The following is a 10,886-nucleotide window of genomic DNA, read 5'->3' on the forward strand; positions in this document are numbered from 1 at the left end:
CAAGCAGGCAGTTCTCCCTTACCAGTTTGAATAAATGACAGCACTGCCTAGCAATATCAGAACCTAAATCTATATTAAATTTTTACCAATATCTTTTTGAGCAGCAGTTTCATTTACTGAAAAAGAGGGAGGAAATAAAATAAGAAAATTAATTATAAGGCTGTAAGGTTTGTGTTCACACTGCAAGGAGCAAAGTACCGCAGCCAAACAGCTGTCAGGTGATGCAGAAGAAACATGGGATTTGCAAGATAGTTTGCAGATGAAGAATATGGCAGAGCAGCCCAGAATACAGCAACAACCCAACTCCTGCATAAGAAGAGAGTAGGGCAAGCTGGACAGTATAAGCAATCTGAGGTCAAATAGAAAATCTTCATCACTTTTTTTCAGTGCTATCCATTGGCTCAGAGACAAAGCCAGTATTCCATGAGGAAGCTGGGCTTGTTTGGGGGATATGGAGGCCAAAAAAATGAAAATTCTAAGATAACCTGAAAATTGTGTTCTTATTTTGCTCCTAGGACTGAAGGACAAGGCTCACAACTTGAAAAATTGTCATACTAGATGCAAAACCATGATCCCTGGTATTTCACCTGCTTCAACTCAAGCAGATCTACTAGAGCAGAACAGCCGGGCATCCCAGGGTAGGTTTCTACAAATCTTGTAAAATTAGGTGTTAGGAAAGTCTAGCCCTTTAAACTGTTCCTATATCAGTTTTTCACTGACAGTGTTAGCAATTTAAATGTAAAACAACCTCTTTGAATTAAATGCAAAACAAATGTTCAATATCTCTGATGGAATAAAATTATCTGTATTCATTTGAAAAAGATTTGTTTGAAAGTTTTGAAATGTTTATTGAAATTATAGATCTATATTGCCCAGTTTGAATTAAAATTAAAACTAAATCAAAATCAAAATTAAAAATTTAAAGAATTTTCATATTTATCAGTTTTCATCTCTTTTTTTGCCTACTTTATTATGACATAATGGTTAGAAACTTTTTTTTGTAAATGTTTGCTGTTTTTAATTTTAAGGTTACACTGCAGACACTACAGCAAACAAAAGAGTAATGAAGACCAAAATGAAAAAAGTATGTAATTAACAGGTAGGAGCAGCTCTAGGTAACTTTTACAAGACTGAAATAAGAGCACATGATGACTACATGTCAGCACAGTGATAGCATAAAAGAAGGCTTTTATAGGCTTAAGATCCTTACAATAATAAAAATTAACACTTTACATAAAACAGAAAATGGAGAAAACTTTGAAATTTCTTCTTATATTTCAAAATGTTTTTACTTGGACGTTCTTGTGAATTTCCCAGAAATTCACAAAGCACTATAGCTCAAGTGGCGGAGTTTAAACAAAATAACATACTTGCCCAAAATCAACCACCCTGCTATTACCTCTACAATTAACCTAAGATCATCAAAGAATATCCATATTTCTTCAGTTTTTTGCTCTCTATTTGTAAAGCATGTAAAGCAAAGATGTTGGAGAGAAAAGCTCACAATATCTCTTTCCGTAAAATATTAATCCTGAGATGTCCAGGAGAACGGAGAAGAGAAAAAGTTTGATTCATTGCAAAATTGCCTATTAGAAGTATTTCTAGGTTAAAAAATGCATCTAAAGTTTTAAAAAACATCAGTCCTATCTGGAAAGAAAGGAAACAGGTACATATGCAAGCAGTTCTCACCTTTAATGAGATGGAATAGACAACATTGAAAGAGGTCCCATTCCAGATATACTGACTTATCTATATCACTTAAATGTATTCATTCTACTTGAATCTATTTCTCTGTCTTTAAAAGCTGAAAACAGAGTTTACATTTGCAACCCAGTTTCAGCAGGGCTTAAGAGAGTGGAAATTACAGCTATGATCTGTATAAGTAGCAGTAGGACTTGTCTTCAAGTGACAGGATGTACCAGAATGATTTACGAGAGGGCACAAGAAACCAGGTATCTTGTACTAATTGGAGCTATCTTTCCATTTAACTTCTTGACTAAGACTGCCAGACTCTTCTTCCTCTGCCAAATTTTCCTTCTACTCAGCCTGATACCACAAATCAACCTTTCCCCTTACTATTCTTTTTGTAAGGAAAAATCATGGTTAATTAGCTATATCACTTTTATATTAAGTTTAAAATTCTGCTTTTGTTAGTACATGTTGCAACCTCATTGGTGACAAGACTGAATTCTTGTACGTATTTTTTGCCAGATCACTGTACTGATGACAGATCATCCAATATTCTCCCTATATTTGTATTTTAATAAGATTATTATGAGAAGTGGACTATTTTTTGTAGTTGGCATGAGAGAAGATATGACCCTCTGAGAAAAACCCTCAGAGAAACTCTATTTTTTTCCCTAGTTTTTGTCTTTCTACATTAAGATTTAGGTAATAGTAAGATAGTTTTTTAGATTGACAGTTCAGCTACACTTACCTGTAAACTTCTATTTGAATTTTACATGTGAAAATTTATGCTTTTCCTTATATCAGAAAAATTTTGCATAAAATAGATGGTTAAACACCTGCCCAGTTCCAGCTTCTCACTTGGGTCTCTAATGACACCTTGACACTACATTTATCCAGTAAATGCATGTGTTTTATATGCAAAGCTGTAAAATAATCCTACCCATTCCAAGTGAGTGATAAAAATAGATTTCCCAAAATGTTCTTTTCATAAATCAAACGGAGAACTTTCCTGTTGATGATTTCATTCAGTTATTTTCGTCCTCTAGCAAAAGAAAAAATCTGAAAAGTCTTTCAAATTTAAAAAAATTATACTGGAATTAAATTGAAATATAACACACTGTACAAAACCACGATAAGGGAAGGATCCTGTTAAAAAGAAGCAATTCACTTGTCTGGAGTTTGGTCCCATTTTTCACAGAGATTCAGGTGGGCCTTTACTTTAGCAGCAAGAGAGGAGATTGTTGCTAGTTGAAGGGGCCCATTTCATCAAACAGAAGTGCAGGAAGGAGAAATGCCCTACCTCAGGACCCATGGACACAGCACAACCTGCCACCTTGCAGCACTGGCATTGCTGACTCACACTGACAGCCTTCTGTTAGTCTGAATTTGCCCTTCCCCAAATCCTCCCATCCACCACAAATGGGCCTGCTTCTTTACATTCTTCTTCCCTCTACATATTTCAAAAGTCTTGTCACAGAACCTGTAAGTTTTTGAGAAACACTGTATCTTGGACTCAGATCTTTTGGGCGAAGAAATTAAATGTTTATCCTAGTTTCTGACAGAAAAGCCAGCTAAGCAGGACCTCAGAGAGGTGGCAACTGAGCTCTCAGAGGCAGGTGCCCAATGAGGCTGGTCTTACCTGTCACTTGAGAAGTCGGACCCCAGGGCTGAAGGAGGGTTCTCTTCCTTCTCCCTGAAAGTTGCAGCTACTTCCCAGCAGCAACCTGTTGCATCATGGATTCTTGGATCCACATCCTGCAGAGTTCATTTAGAGAAACAAGGGTTTTGCAAAACGGGCCTCTCACCTACAGAGCTCATCCCTCCTAGGCAGCCTTGCTGCAGTTCATGTGGATAGGCAGCAAAAGGAGAACTGGATTGCTCTCAGAGGCTGTATGCCCTAAACTTCAGATAATTTTCCTTGGTTACAACAGAAGGGGTTCTTCTGCATTTCCTTGAAATGGCCTAATAGTCATCAACAGAGACATTCAGAATGCATATTAATAAACACCAAGAAAATATTTTTTGCCATTATTCTCTCCAAGTTGCTTGCCTGTTTTTCCCCTACTGCAGAAGCACACGGTATGGTTCCCTCTAGAGTGGGAGTTATCAGCCGGCCTTATCAACCACCTCCAAAGTCTTGCCATTTCAATTTCCTCTCCTGTTTCTTGATATACCCTGGCACAGCCACTCAAGAGCAACTCTGTGTCTGCACTCTATGTCAGCAGCTGCTCTGTGCAGTGGAGCTCATAAATCTCAGAGCGAGTACATCAGATTAAAAAGGAACACATGCATCCAGGGAAATTTTTAATTGTGACGCTGAAGCATTTTTCTTATTCCTCTTTATATCAGAGTGGTGGGTGTTACAGCTTTCTTTAGCAGCTGTCAGTCCACATTGCTATTTGAGACGTCACTGGACAGTGACCATAAATGTCCAAAGGCAGCTGACTAGTCAGACACATCACTGCACAGCACCAGCAACATCCACACAGCTGTAAAAATAAGTTATTCTACACAAACTCCCACTTGGTAAATCCTCGCTGCTTCTTTCCAGTTCCTTCAGAAACGTTAGCTGAAGAGCAGCATCAGACTTGATGGGAGATAGGAATAGGAATTACATTAAAACCTTCAGTGTTGAATTTACTTTGGGGAAATAAAATTACATTCTTCTCATGCACACCACCTTTTTGTAGTGGCAATTTACTATGTTGGGGTTCTTTTTCCAAAGATTCACTAGTATTCAATCCAGTTGCCTTGTAAGAATCAGTTTGCAATTTACAATTCCTTCATGAGATCATTCTGTCAGTTTTCCCTTGCAAATTGATAATGGGCAATGGGTGTTTACATTATTATTAATGTATACAAGGATGCAGCCTATAGTTACCATTATTAAGTAGTCGCAGAATAAATAAACACAACAACGCTTCATTTCAACATAATTTCCTTTCCTTGTTTATAGTTTATTGTTTCCATTTTTTTTATTCTCTGCTGGCCCTTTTGCTTTTCATTAAAAAATGAAACTATATTGTTATTCTAGTTTAGACATCTTAATTTTTTTTTAATTTTAAGAACTACAATAAGTAACTATGAAAACAATTCTATCTAGAATTACACTCTATGACCATGAAAGATGTTTGGCATATTCTGATTTGTTTATGTTCTCAGTGATTTTCTTGAGTGCTACCCCACAGCCCCAGAGATTAAGTTGACCCTGAAAACAAAGTGAAATACACTATAACTCAAGCATAATACCTGAATGATATTGTATTGGCTATAGATTTTTCAGAGTTTGTGAAACTGAAATTTTAGCTGAAACTAAGTGTACAAAATGGTGTTGCCTTGTAGGTAGCTATTTGCTTTTATTGAGTTTGACAAGTTTCCTATCAGCATTAGCTGTATGTTAATTCCAGTAAGCACACAGTGCTCATGAACAAGCCAAAGCAGTTAAATATCTTGAACTTATGTATAGTACAAAATCCTAGAAAGCAAAAACACTTATTTTCTTTACTTCTGGGAATCATGGCTAGCAGGCAGAGGGTTATGTTCCATGCAAACTCTGTTTTTCTTGCGGAGCACAAAGCACATGCAGGTCTCTAAGTTACCTGCACACACCTCTGTTGCAGGACAGCTCAGTGAGGACAGTGCTGCATCTGCACTGGAGCAAGGAGAAGCAAGTGTCTGTGAAACTGCACGAATAAACCTGCCCATTTTCTTTGAAAAGATTTTATTATCCCTGCTGAATTAATTTCTTTGTTTGGTTTGGTTTTTTTGGTATTTTTTGAAGTTTTTTGTTTGTTTGTTTGGGTTTTTTTATTGTCGTCATTTTATGGGGTTTTCTTGTTTCGTTTTCTTTGTTTTGTTTTGGGTTGATTGGTTGCTTCGTTTTGTTTTTTTTTTAACTTTTGTTTGTCTTGTTTTTGGTTAAATAACATTAACAACAGAATGTTGTGTGTTAAAATATCAGAACATCCTCACTGATCAAGCCCACTTGTGTTACGAACCTCAGGGGCTGTGACATCTGCCAACCAAAGCATTAAATCCTGCCTAGCTGCCACAGAATTTTTTGTTGCTATTTTTCTCATCCTGATAAAACAGCTGTTACCTACTGTACCCATACTCTGTATCCCACATAAATCCACGGCAAATTTCAACCATAACTTTTGGTCTAAACACAGAAACTCTGCCAGGACCTTTATTCTAAGATCACTTCAGGCTGAATTTAATGTAGAAAAAAGCTGTAGTTCACCAATAATCAACAGGGAATACATCACAAAAATCAAAAATACCTCTAAAGGGTTTTTGAAAAAGAATAGTCTAATTATATGTTTTCTGCAAAGCTGATTCTATTATTGAGAATAACAGATATTGTCTGGCCCTGTTTTTTATACACAAGTGCAAATTAGCTCTTGTTTAATTGCACTAGATGTAACTGCACATGGAAAACTGAAGCACAGTTTCCTTTATCAGTAAAAATGTGAATATGAAGTGTATTAGTAATAGAGTTATAAAAAGTTTACTGCAGATTAATCTGATGAAAACCACAGGAGCCTGACTTTTTCCTATACCTCTTTACTGATATACCAAAATGTTGAAAATTTAACATTTATTGAATTGAGAATCTCAACATGTCCCCCAGACAAAAAAAGTGATGAGGGAAACAACATAAAAGTAATAGAAGGATAAATGCTAATTTTGAGAAGGTAAACCTGTTCAAAGATATGAGACCTAAAAAAGTTAAGCGAGGCTTAAATTTTTCTGAAGCTCTAGGCATTAAAAGCTTCCACACCCACATTATACTAAAATAACTTAGATCTTCCTGGGAATTCAGGCAGATTTGGACAAAGTTCAGGCAATATCTGTTTCTTACGGAGTTAAGTCTTTATTAATATCTGAATTATTTCTGGTATTGTAACTATTAAACTCTGGAACTCAGGAATTGTATTTTGAAGCTGAAACTCTTCAAATGTTATGCATTAATATCATGAGATGTAACAATTACCAAGCAATTAACTTCAATATAACAAGAACATAATTTCCTACAATAAAATTTACTGCAATTTGATCAAGCCAATACCTGCCTTATTTCAGGAACACTTCTGTGAAGTTAATGGCAAGATCTTTTACTTTAAATCATTATCAGTCTTCTTTCAAGGCTGATAAAACCCATCAGATTACATATTATCATACTATATTATCATACTATGAAGAAACTACAGGTGGTTTCAATTACCACCAAACTCCGTCTCACGTTTCAGAATTGTACTCTCTCTCCTCCTGTGGGCTTTTACTAAAATCAGCTTCTACTAAATACCCTGTTTCCCATCTCGTATCTTGCTCATGTGTATCATCTCAGAGCTAATGGGTACATTGTGAGTCAATACAGTAACTGGCCTTGTGAACAAAGTGCAGAGAAAACTAAAGGCAAATATTTAGTCGCACATCTCAGGTTTTATCACACAGGGTGCCCTTGAATTCAAGCACATTTTGCAGTGACAGAATATTAAGCTCTGTGTGAGCTAGACTGAGAACAATGTAAAAGTAGTCCTTTGCACTCAAGACTGCAGCATCTCTATTAATCTATCTTTCTGGAAAAGGTTTGCTAAAGCTAACCTTCTGCTAAATTCCATATTGTGCACCATCATTTTTTCCATCCTTTTTCCTTGGCAATGATTAGTGCACACCTGCTGTTGATCACAAGTTTCTACCCAGGTATTTTGGCTCAGGCTGGGTAAGGAGCAACAGGGGTGACCTGACAAGCTGGAAAGACCCTGGACCACGTGCAGGGGAATGAAAGTGTACTGAAACATGTTTCGAAAGGTGGTTTTGAAATCCCAAAGTGCAAGATAACCAAAGTATGGAACAAAATACCAGAGCTAACTTGAGAACAACTATCTTGTCTCAACTCTGGGCCCAGTTTGAGCTTTCCCTGAGTTGCAGCTGGACTCACATCAGGTGACTCATCCTTTGAGCAAGGATATCTCTCAAGGATAAGATTCCTTACCTGAGACTAAAATACCTTCACTCAAGGTGGAGACATCCTCAGTAAGTGACTGATAGCATGCTGAATTAATACTAAAATATTACTAATTCAACAAACCATTCTAACTCGATTCTAACTCAGGTTTTTTTATGTTTCTGCTATACAGTAACTAGGAAGATGAACCTTGCCATCAAGCTTATTAAATCTTCTCAAATCAATGTTAAAATTTCATAAATTCCATTAAATTTATTGAATTCTATCAAATTATTATTTTACCTTTATAAAACATATTTTTTCTCTCTCTTTTGAGTGAGGTGTATTTCACACATCTGCAAAACCAGGAAACATGATGTGCCTTGCTTTGAACAAATTATGGTTGAGGCAAAAAATCAGTAATGGTTTACATGTTTGCCCAGCTGAAGTAATTCTGACTTTCACTCCGTTTTTGACATTACTGAAAATTTTAGTGGCTGCATTGGTTTTGCAACTCATCAAATTGCAGAATTAGTCGCAATTTTTTTCTCTAGAGACATATACCTGCACTGTCTTCCATTGCACTGCTCCTCAGACTCAAGATAATATGCAGATTTCCTTCCCTTGGCTACATCTTTATGACATGCATTCTTCAGCATCACATACCAAGTGCAACCAATGTATCTGACAAACATGTGCACTCATTTCACAGAATCATACATTTAGCTGAAGGCAAACGCTTCCCAAGCTGCTTTTGAAGACAGAGGCCTTGAGGCATTGTCTTCTTTTTTTGGAAATGTATGAAAGATGGAAATAGTTATCAGCAAACTTATATTTTTTTAAATAATGGAATATTTTTATATCATAGGATCATGATTATATCATGTGATCTATATATTCTACCAATACTATGTGATATAAAGGTCATGGGACAATTACTTCATAATTTAAATTGGCTGATTGTGCATTCTTAAAATAATTTCCACTGTCTGCAGTAAAATTTATTCTGATCTTTTCTATCTATAAATACTCTTGGTACACAAAAAAGCTGAAAAATACTACAAAGACTACAAGGACAGTGAAACACTCTAGAATTAATTATGCAAATATGAAAAAAATCATTATTCTAGCTACAGTTTGACTCAGTGTGCATTTCTAAAACCCTAAAACTTCAAGAGATCATATCAAGTACAAAGAGAGAGTTGTGATTCTGTTTGAACTCTACCTTTCCCATTGTAGTGTTCATTTTTCTGGTTTGAAATTTCAAGTCCTAATTTTCAAAAATGCTGTTCCCAAGTACTAATGACATATTTCACCTGAGTAGTGAACTGCAAAATCCTTCCAAACACACACATAAATGAAGCAAAATGAAACTACAATGGAATCACAGAAGTGAGGCTTTAACTCTTTTTCTAAATCATTAATTAAATTTTGATAGTTATCATATTTTCTTGTGTTCTGTTCATTTTAAGATCCAGGGTTTTTTTAACACATTACTTCATGTGCATTAGTGTGCATGTGTCATACAACTAAACTGCCATGGAAAGATGCCGTCTTATATAATTTTCTCAGGTTTTAGAAGCCTTACTTAAGGTACTTACAAAAAGAGTACAAGACTATATTAATTCCATTGTCACACCACTGTAACCCTTAGTCTGAGATTCAGCTACTTTGACCACTGTGGCACAGCTGCTCATCCTTGGCTTAGCTTTATCTAAAAAACAATTATTGAGCTGTGACAGAATATAATAAAGCTAATGCCAGGCAATATATGAAACATTAAAAAAACCTAAAAGAGATAGAACTTAAGACGGTCTCTCATGGAGCAAGTAGCAAAATGTAACATAAACAGTATAAAAGAAATAATATGAAAGAAAAAACAAAGCTAATGTGGCAGTTAAGCACAGCTGAGCATCACCACGTTTCAGGGTCAATAAATACTGACACATCCTCACTGACAATTGTCCAGAACAGCAAAGACCCACTAGCTGACTGTGGGTGGAAGCATTTTTCTGTCTTGGGTCCCAGCTGGAACCAGTGCTATCCACTTATTACTTTAAATACTGGCATAAGGTCTTTGGCAGCAATGGTGATTGTAGTTGTTTTTTCTTCCCAGATGAGGATTCTCACATCCTTTCCTTTTGTTCAGCTATAATTATAATGCCCTGGGAAAGATCGGGCTTGGTGAGCAGCTGGTGAAGCTGCTGGTTGTGGAAGACCTAGTCGATGTATTGGCCCTACATTTGCTGATGGCAGGTACCCTACACATCAGCATTGTGCAAAACCCTGAAAACCTGCTGGATTTCTCCAAATATTGGGAGCAGTAGTATCAGTGTCCAAATATTTGGGGCTTACTTTGTTTTCATGATTTCCGTGGTTTTGTTCTCCCGCTTTTAGATGGAGTCTGTGCATTTCCATCTCCACCATGGGGTGCTTTGACCCTCCACACACCCGAGGCTGAACATGAGGATGATGAAGTTGTAACATCTGGAACTGAATGCAGCTACCTGACTTCTCCATGTTCAAACATCCTGCAGGTCCAGCATGCTTGCGGTCTTGTTGCTCCCCAGAGACATTCTGATGACATTACAAGTTTTTAACCCTCATTTCCACCGATATTAATTGATGAAATCCAAGCAACATCAAAAAGTCCATTTTTACTCTGTGAAACACTGCAGCATCTGCACTCTGACAGGACAATAATGATAAAGTCATAGATGAATGTCATTACATTTGAAATAAGCAAAAGTACCTTCATTTCAGCTGATGGAGATTACAAAGAACCTACCAAAGGTTGCAGTGAAATCTGTCAACAACAAAATCTTTCATTATGTTTCCTGAAGATATTACTCTAGATTAAATAGGAACTTTTGCAAAAATGTATATACTGTCAATATGGGAAATCAAACCCCACACACATAAGTACAATCTTTTCTAGATTTCTATTTTATGACAAATGAGCAAAAAAATATTCTCATAAGGAGATTAAGATATGGATTAAGAAATGGATTATCATTGAAGTTAATTTAAAAGTCCAGGCATCTTCAGATAATATTGTAAGGAAAGTTTTCCACCAGTCATAACATTCCAGCTCCTGTATTCACCCCTTCATTCAAAGAGTGTGCTAAGTTCTCCAGTGCAAGGAAAAGGGCAAGTGCAATCCAAATCTATTTGAGATTCCTTCACCCCTGTTAATTTTAAGCAGAAGATACTCTATAGTTACTTACCTTCTGTAAGATAAAGCCCA

This window comes from Geospiza fortis, unplaced genomic scaffold (assembly GCF_000277835.1).
Source record: "Geospiza fortis unplaced genomic scaffold, GeoFor_1.0 scaffold443, whole genome shotgun sequence".
Classification (NCBI taxonomy): Eukaryota; Metazoa; Chordata; class Aves; order Passeriformes; family Thraupidae; genus Geospiza; species Geospiza fortis.